This window comes from Carlito syrichta, unplaced genomic scaffold (genome assembly GCF_000164805.1).
Source record: "Carlito syrichta isolate Samal-C Ts95f unplaced genomic scaffold, Tarsius_syrichta-2.0.1 Scaffold302038, whole genome shotgun sequence".
In the NCBI taxonomy this organism is placed as follows: Eukaryota; Metazoa; Chordata; class Mammalia; order Primates; family Tarsiidae; genus Carlito; species Carlito syrichta.
In genome coordinates, this window is record NW_007246134.1 from 240,495 (window position 1) to 250,242 (window position 9,748).

The following is a 9,748-nucleotide window of genomic DNA, read 5'->3' on the forward strand; positions in this document are numbered from 1 at the left end:
CGGAGTTTGAGACCATCCTGAGTAACCTACCAAAACCTCATCTCTACAAAAAATTTAAAAATTAGCCAGGCACTGTGGTGCACGTCTGTAGTCCCAGCTACTTGGGAGGCTGAGGTGGGAGGATCACCTGAGCCCAGAAGGATGAGGCTACAGTGAACTGTGATCGTGCTACTGCCCTCCAGCCTGGGCAGCAGAGTGAGAACCTGACTCAATAAACAAACAAATAAAGAGACAACAGGCCTCTTGGAGAAAAGGGCCTTATTTTAATCCCACAAGCCCCCACCTCATTCATGGAGTATGTCACATTGCATTGCACTTTGTGTAGCTGGTGCTGTTCTGAGTCCCCAGCATCAGGGTCTCACCCCAGAGATAAGCTCAGATCTGTGTGCATTGCAGCTGGCGGTGGCGATGCTGACCCCAGAGTCCAGTACGTGGCATCTGAACCTCTTGGCCAGGATGCCAGGACTTTAGACATCCGTGTGCCAGAAGGAAGGGTACAGTGCAAGGCACAAAATAAGTGAGTGAATGGGTGCTTATCCCCAAGCTACCTCTCTTTTCTTTTCTTCTTCTTTAATCTTTTTTTTCTTTTTAAAAATAGAGATGGGGGTTTCAGTGTTGCCCAAGCTGCTCTCAAACTCCTGGGCTCAAGCAGTCCTCCCCACTAAGCCTCCCAAGTGCTGGGATTATAGGAATGAGTCACCATGCCTGGCCTGCCTTTTTTTCTTTTTTCTTTTTTCTTTTTTTGAGTTGAGGTCTCACTCCATTGCCCAGGCTGAAGTGTCGTGGCACGATCACAGCTTACTACAGCCTCTACCTCCTGAGTTCTGGTGATCCTTCCACCTCAGCCTCCCAAATAGCTGGACTACAGGCATGCACTACCACACCCAGCTAATTTTTTTTTTTTTTTTTTTTTGGTGGAAATGAGATCTCCCTATGTTGCGCAGGCTGGACTCAAACTCCTGGGTTCTTGGCCTCACAAAGTGCTGGGATTACAGGAGCAAGATAACCACACCTGACCTACCTTTTTTAATATATTGAATTTCACAAAGTTTTAATACATCCCTTTGCCATACAGAGATGCTATTTTACTGCCTTGTGGAATACCAGATTTTTCTGGCACAAAATATTTTAGCCCAACTGAACTATCATACCTAGCAAATAAAATAAAGGACACCCTATATGGATCTCAAATGATAACACTAGGGAGTATATCATTTTTTTTTTTGGAGTCCAGGTCTCACTCTGTTGCCCAGACTGGAGTGCAGTGGCACAGTCACAGCTACTGCAGCCTCGACCTTCTGTCTCAGCCTTCCCAATAGCTGGGACAACAGGTGTGCACCACCATGCCCGGCTAATTTTTTGATTTATTGTATACACGAGGGCTCACTATGTAGCCCAGGCTTATCTCGAACTCCTGGGCTCAGGCAATCCTCTCACCTCGGCCTCCCAAAGTGTTGGGATTACAGGCGTTAGCCACTGCACCTGACCAGAAGTATATCAATTTAAATAGTACATCAAGATATTCTTAAAATTCTTGATGGAAAAAGTAGTAGCCAGTCCTTCATGCCCAGATTCCAGCAGGTCATTTAGTGGTTAACAAAGGAAAGGAAATATATTCTATCCACACGGACACCAGGCCACGTGAGAGCTCTTCTCCCAATCCCTTGTTTCTGTGAATGAGAAAACAAGGGATCAAATTTGATTTCAAGATTCCACCCATTTTAAGGCTGGGTTTTATTCACAGCAGGGAAAAGTAGATTGAAAATGGAAAAGGAAATTTCAAATTATTTTAGAGCTCTGTTTGATGCAGGCTTTTAAACAGTATAAGCTCAATGACACAATTTTCTCTTATTCTATTTTTTTATTGGGAACATTTTTTCTACAGTTAATAGTGCTAAAGAGGACTTTGTCATCACTGCTTTGCCAGTTTAGTGTAGTTGTGTTCTGCCTTGTTGAGATATAGTTACATTTTTCTGGGAAAATGGGAACTTAAAAATTTTAGAAAATAATTTTAGATGGGAATTCATCTGCATTTGTTTTTAGCCAAGATATCTGAAATCTAATTTATGTGCTTTACCACAAAAGGAGCACAGTGATAAATGCCCCTAATGAGGGGGGGTGGGAATTCAACAGGGCTTTATTATTATGATCCTGATCTGAAACAGAAATTTAGTACAAGTACCTAATTGCTATTTAAAATAGTACTTGGGGCCTCAAACTTTATGATTTAAGTGACTTTAAGAAATAAGCACATGACCGGGCGCAGTGACTCATGCCTGGAATCACAGTACTTTGAAGACTGAGGTGGGAGGATCTCTTGAGTTCGGTAGTTTGAGACCATCCTGGGCAATATAGCAAGACCTTGTGTCTACAAAAATTAAAAAAAAAAAAATGAGCCAGGCGTGGCAGTGAGTGCTTCTAGTCCCAGCTACTCAGGAGGCTAAGCGGGGAGAATTGCCCGATTCCAGGAGGCTGAGGCTAAGCGGGGAGAATTGCCCGATTCCAGGAGGTTGAGGCTGCATGATCATCCTGCATTCCAGCCTGGGCAGCAGGGTGAGACCGTAACTCAAAAAAAAAAAAAAAAGAAACATGTAAGACATATTTTAAGCCAAAGGTCTAGTATTTTCTCTTGGAAAGGGTGATGGTGATGGAAGGTGGTGGGCAGGAAGTGGTGACATCTCTATCACTGCATTTTTGAAAGTAGACACCCCACCTTCTCACATGTACCTGGGTAACTAATCACAGTTTCACATTCCAGGAATTCAGCATTAATAGAACCATATCCCATTATTTATTTATATTCTTTATACCAAGGGAGAAATTGGAAATCTTGGGGTACTTAGTATTCCCCTGGGCACTATATAGATGCATCAGAAACTTCCAGGCTTCCTGAAATAGAAAGTAATTTGACAAAACGGCTTGAATTCAAAAGAAAACAACTATCAGAGAGGCCTGGTGACAATCAGTGCAGGAGACCCGCTAATGGCAAGAACATGCAGAGAAACCTAATGAGGGTATTAGAATGGCTTCCCCTTGGAGGCCATGCCGTGGCCGTCAGAGTGGCCGCAGTTGAATTTCTTGTACTCAGATTTTAGTTAGGCAGAAAGATTTACGACTATGGTCCTCGGTCTTTTTGATGTGGAAAAATGTTTGGCTTTCCCCAACACTGCCCAGCCCACACTCCTAATATCATTATTTTAATTTGTATGATCTACACTGAAAAGTCTATTTTTAAATTGCCTGCATATTTCCATGGCTTTTCTAGCTATCAGACAATCTTAATTGAAAAGCAAAACAAATTTAGCTGACTGGACATGGTGGCTCACGCCTGTAATCCCAGCACTGTGGGAGGCTGAGACAGGAGAATTGCTTGAGGCCAGGAGTGTGAGATCAGCCTAGACAACATAGTGAGACACCCCCTCCATCTTTACAAAAATAATATAAAAAATTTTAAAAAGTTAGTTGAAAAATGATGACGAATCTAGCATGGAATATGGATGTTAAGGCTAAGAGGCAGACAGTTAGGAGACTGAAGGGTTAAACAGGATGAAATCGGGTTTCCTTCTATGAATAGAGAAATCTTTAGACAGCACATAAATGATTTCCCAGTAATGTTCTCAGTGTTCTCAGAGTCAATAATTTCCACCCGTGGCCGATAATGACCGTTTAAAAGCATTAACTCACATGAGCTATGTGTCTTGCGATTCAGTTCTTGGCTTCATTTTAGTCCTTGAATTTCAGGGCAGGGAGTGGGCAGAGGCCCTTTTAGCCTCAGGGATTCTAAGTGGCTGTGCGTACTTGTTCTAAGGGAGGGCATTAGCATCTGGGCCCAACCTGTGCTGGAGTACCTGCTCCCTTGTCTGCACCAAGCATTGCATGCTGGGCCCATCCTGTGCCTGGAGTGCCTATTTCCTTGTCTACATAGTGACTACCATCCCAACAGGCATTGTGTGCTGAACCCATCATGTGCCTGGAGTGGCTGTCTTCTTGTCTGCATAGTGACTGCCACCCCACCAGGTATCGCATGAAGCTCCAGTCTCTGCTGAGGTGGGGTTTGGTTTTGTGTTTTTCTTTCCTGTATTAATTGGATCTCTTGAAAATGAAATTAACAACTGTATTGATCCCAACCATCTCTCTCAAGTCAGGGTCTTCACATCCTGCTGGAAATATTTTCTGAAATGAAGGATAATGGTGTATAATGAATTTTTTTTTTCCTAATTCTAGAGTAGTGCTTCTAAAATGCAAGATCTCTTTTCTTATTTTCTTTTTTTTTTTCTTGAGACAGAGTTTCACTCTTTCTCTCAGGCTGGAGTGCAGTAGTGTGATCCCTACTCACTGCAACCTCGACCTCCTAGACTCAAGCGATCCTTCCTCCTCAGCCTTTCAAGTAGCTGAGACTACAGGGGTGCACCACCATGCCTAGCTAATTTTTTAAATTTTATTGTAGAGATAAGATCTTTCTATATTGGCAGACTGGTCTCAAACTCCAGGACTTATACGATCCTCCTGCCTCAGCCTCCCAAAGTGCTAGGATTACAAATATAAGCTGAAGCTGCCATGCCTGGCCAAAATATCTCTCTTTCTCTCTCTCTTTTAATGCAGTTTCTGATTTGGAGAGTCTGGGGCAGGACCTGAGAGTTTTCATTTCTAGAAAGCTCCCAGGTGCTATAGATGCTCTCGTTGGAGAACACACTTTGAGTAGCAAAACTCTAGAGAGCACCAGAGATCAGTCCTGTCACAGGTGAATTTGAAGCTGGCACGAGCTGTCCTGGTAACGGTGGTAACCCCTCGATCTGGAAAGGGTTGGTCTATGAGCCTATCTGTATGTTGAGCTTCTTTGCAGGGATGCAAAGTCATGTCACCACCACTTGGGACTCCCCTGCAAGCTCTCGTGTGCATGTTTCAGGAGCAGATTTTCCATCGCTTGCCTCTAGATAGTTCTTATTAGAGAATCACTTGTGAGGAAAAAGTAGGTGGAAGTGGAGGAGTCAAATGGTCTTTAGTACTCACAGTACTAAGCCTTGTTGCTGTTGTTTGACTGGGAGATTTCTATCTTAGATTTTGAGGTATATTTCTTCAAAAGATAATACCCTGAGACCCAAGAAAACCGAGAATTTATTTATAAAAATTGTGTATTCTTATATCTTTAAACTTCAGTCACCTTCAAAGTACTCTCCATTTGATGCAATGCACCTATCAAGATGCTTTTTCCACTGCTCAAAACAGTTTTTGAACTCATCAGTTTTGATGCCTTTTAGTGCTTCTGCTGTTTTTTTTTTCACCTCTTCCCTGTTAGCAAAACGTTTCCCTTTGAGGACTGTTTCAATCCTTGGAAACAAAAAACAGTCGCTCAGGGTGAGAGGGGTTGAATAGGGAGAGTGGGATGCAGGGATCGTGCCATTTTTGGTCGAAAATTGCTCTACCTGGTGTGGGCAGGTGTGCTCATAAATCACCCATGATGAAATGGGCAAACACATTGAAAGAATCTCCAAAAAAAATATTAACTGAAGCTGAATACAGCCTCTTACAATAACACTAGCTGGTACACTGATGCCAATGGGTTCCTAGAACACTTACCTAGTGGGGGAAGCCTGTACTACAAGGGGCCCCGCCCTCCAAAAGATAATTCCGTTTTTTTCTTGGGTCCCCTCTCATATATTACTAGTATATATATATATTCATTCGTATGTATATATGCATGTCTGTTATTAATCATAAGCTCAGTTTTTCTTATTTCAGCTGTATATTTAATCCCACCCTGTTAAAATTAAAGTAAAAAAAGATGTTAGTTATAGGCTTGTCATTTTATGTATCTCACTGAGTCTTTTTTTTTTTTTTTTTTTGAGACAGGGTCTTGCTCCGTCACCCAGGCTAGAGTGCAATGGTGCAATCATAGCTCACTACAGATTCAAACTTCTAGTCTCAAAGTGATCCTCTGCCCTCAGCCTCCTGAGTAGCTGGGACTACAGGTGCACACCACCATGTGTGCCTAATTTTTTATTTTTTACTTTTGTAGAGATGGGGGTCTTGCTATGTTGCCTAGGCTAGTTTTTGAACTCTTGACCTTAAGCAATCCTCCCTTCTCAGCCTCCCAGAGTGCTGAGATTACAGGCACGAGACACTGCATCTGGCCCTGAGCCTTGTCATCTCTAAATTTTTATAATATCACCCATGTTAGCTATGGATTATAGGTTGTTAACTCAGGTAAGAGGCTGAGATTCATGTAGCAGCTGAACCACCAAGAAGAATGAAGTGGGGTCTGGAAATCAGTGCAACCATGGAGCCAGGAATAGAGTGCTGCCCTGCTGCTAGTGTGAGAGCTGTGTTTCAGGTCTTTGTGGCTTTTTAAGCTTTACTCTGTGAGTGGGCAGGCCTGCAGGGCCTGAGGGTCCCTGGGTCCTCTGTGCACACAGCTTTCTTGAGAGGCTGTCCTGGGGGGCTAGGACAGCAGGAGGCTGGAGCATCCAGGTGGGGTCGGGTAGCCCCCTTCCTTCAACCAGAGCAGACCCATTTTTCCCTTTGAAATATATTTGGGTTTCACAGAAAATTCCAGTTGAAGAGAACAAACGTAACCTGCTCATGTTCCCTGCTGTGGACAGCATTTAGAGGAAACACGTGAAGCCACACATTCATTTCTCCTCTGTTCACATATGTGGTCAGCAGTTCCTCACTGTGTTCTCCTCATGCGCCAGGCTGTGGGGTAAATGGGCTGAATAGACACAAGACCCTGTCCCCTTGGCAAAAAGCTTGACACCATAACAGCTGCTGGAAGGAAGCCACGGTAGTACTAAAAACACCACGCTTGATTCGAAAGGAAGACTTCCCATAGAGCATGCTGGGTTCTGGCTTCAGTGCGGTGGCTTCTGTTTCATTTCTTGAGGCTTCATCAGCAAGGTGCACGTGGCAGTACAGGCTGGGTGGCCCAGATGTAGGATTTATACAATTTTGCTTCAGTGTGTGCTATTATTATATGGGGAGTGCTGCCGGATTTTTCTATATTAAATTCTCTCTTTCTAAAAAATTTTAGATTCTGGGGATACAAGTGCATGTTCATTTCATGGACTTATCGTGTAGAGGGTGACCCATTCTCCAGATAGTGAACATTGTACCCAAAAAGTAAGTTCTGAACCCTAGCTCCCCTCCTGGCCTTCTCCCTCTTAGTGTCCCCAGTGTCTATGATTTCCATCTTTGTGACCATGTTGCTCCCATATATAAGTGTGAACATACTGTGTTTGATTTTCTGTTTCTGAGTCAGCTCACTTAAGGATGATGATTTCCTTGGTCCATCCAAGTTGCTGCAAAGGACATGATTTCATTCTTTTCCATGGCTGCATGGTATTCTGTGGTGTATATATACCACATTTTCTTCATCCAGCAATCGTGGGTGGGCACTTTGGTTGGTTCCTTGATTTTGCTATGGTGAATCGTGCTGCCTTGAACATGCAAGTACACTGTACAGGTATCTTTCTTACATAATAATTTCTCATTTTGATACTATGCCTGATGAGTCTATTGTGCTTATTTATTTATTTATTTATTTATTTATTTATTGCGTTGGAATCTCACCCCATCACCCAGGCTGGCATGCAGTGGCACATTCATGGCCATCTCAGCATCGACCTGCTAGGCTCAAGTGATCCTTCCATCTCAGCCTTCCAAGCAGCCAAAACTACAGGTGCGCACTACCATGCCCAGCTAATTTTTCTATTTATTGTAGAGAGGTCTTGCCAAGTTGCCCAGGCTGTTCTCAAACTCGTGGGCCCAGGTATTTCCCTCACCTCGTCCTCCCAAAGTGCTTGAGCCACCGTGCCCAACCCCAGATAATTTCTTTTAAAAAATTTTTGTTGAGATGGGGTCTCCCTATGTTGCCCAGGCTGGTCTTGAACTCTAGTAGGGTCTCAGATGATCTTCCTGCCTCGGACTCCCAAAGTGCTGGGATTACAGGTGTGAGCCACAGTGTCCAACCGCTCCTGTATTTTGACTTTTTGTAGTGAGCACTGGGGGCAGCCCTCAGGGGGAAGCATTCTGGGCTGCCTACATGCAGACAGCAGGACCCCCGCCCCCCATCGGGAGTAAGGGCCCTAGGGTTTGGGGAAGGGTAAGACAAGGAAGATCTCTGCAAGGGAGAAGAAGCCCTGCCCAAGTGCAAGTGCAGCTCATGAGAGACAACTTGTCATTGTAATGTCTAACAAATGCGTAATTCATTCTCTTGGTAACTGAGGCGAGGGATGAGAATGGAGTAAAGGGAGGATTTGCATTTGGACCAGGGGCTACAAAGGGAAATATTTGCTTTACAGAAGTAGGACTATTATAAACCACCTTGAGACATGCTTATGCCACAAGTCTTCTACAAATAGAACTTTTTAAAAAAAATTACAGAGGCTGGGTATTTAATCCCAACATCCTGGAAAGCTGAGGTGGGATGATTGCTTGAACCCAGGAGGTCAAGACCATTTGGGGCAACATAGTGAGAGCCCATCTTACAAAAAACAAAAAAAAACTAACCAGGCATGGTGGCACGCGCCTGTAGTCCCAGCTACTTGGGAGACTGAGGCGGGAGGATCACCTGAGCCCAGGAGACTGAGGCTGCGGTAAGCCATGATTGTGCCACTGCATTCCTGCCTGGGCAACAGAGTGAGACCTCAACTTAAAAAAAAAATGACAGCAAGAAATAAACAGAAGGTGAGCATGTCAGCCAGGGTACAGATGCCAAAGGTTATCTTGAATGGCATTCTTGCTTTTAGAACTATGTTCTTAACAGCATTGCGGTTGCTCAAGAATCTATATTGGAAAATTTATTGACTAGCACACTTGCTGCTTTCTGTCTAAGTGTGTGAGATGGCATTGCTCAATGGAGACTTGCCCTTACAATCCTTCTCTTACCCGTTTCTTCTGCAAAGAGTAATTTCATTTATTCTGCAGTAAATAGCGGGCCTATTTTTTTGTTCATGGCAGTAGTCGCCCAACAATGATGAGGGTGTGTGTGTGCACACGCTTCTGCTTGTCTGCCTCTTGCACCAAAACATCCTCCAGCTGTGGCCTTTTCCTTCTTTTTAAGCAGAGCCTGTGAGCAAAACCAGAAGTCATGGGAAAGAGGGAAAGAAAGTGGCAAGAAAGAACGCTCGCGTTTGTGAAAAAGCCCACCGCCGGTTGGGTTTTAAGGCAAAATCAACGGATCTTTTTCTGTTGCCTATATTCATAGAGCAAGGCATTGCTCCTAGGACAGAGAGGGGACCTTCTCTGGGCTAGAAGTCAGTTTCAGTCTTGTGCTGAGGCTCCTACCAGTAGATGAGACTTTTATGTCTGATATTAAGAAATGATCGGAATGGGGAAAAGAAAAAAGAAAAAAAAAGCAAACGTGAAATTATACCGTTTTCATTTTGTTACAGGACACCCGGCTTTTAAGTCACTGGAGAGTCTGCCGGGCTGGCGGTTTCACGTCTATTTTTATCCCATACAATCTCCCCCTGGCTTCAGAACAAGATTGCTGGTTTCCCTCGCAGGGCTCCCATCCACGCTCAGCCCTGACCTGGGAGTGGTACCAGCCCCCAAAGCGTCCTGCCGCTCTCTTCCTTTATTGGGAACAGGAAAGGTGCTATGGAGAGGAATCTGGGCAGGATCGTTCAGGGGAAGGTGACGGCAGATGGTGGGAAGGCGGGACTCCACCCGCCCAGCGCTGGAAGCCCAGAGAGCCTCCGAGAGCAGCAGCCGCCCAGTGCCAGAGCTGGGGAAGGCCAGGCGGGCGGGG

General features: G+C 44.4%; 1 protein-coding gene across 2 annotated transcripts in view; it reads left to right on the plus strand.

Moving 5' to 3' along the window:
- Positions 1-9,748, plus strand: part of SCHIP1 (schwannomin interacting protein 1) — a 148,928-nt gene that overhangs the window by 85,179 nt on the left and 54,001 nt on the right. The gene's annotated exons all lie outside the window — the stretch shown is intronic.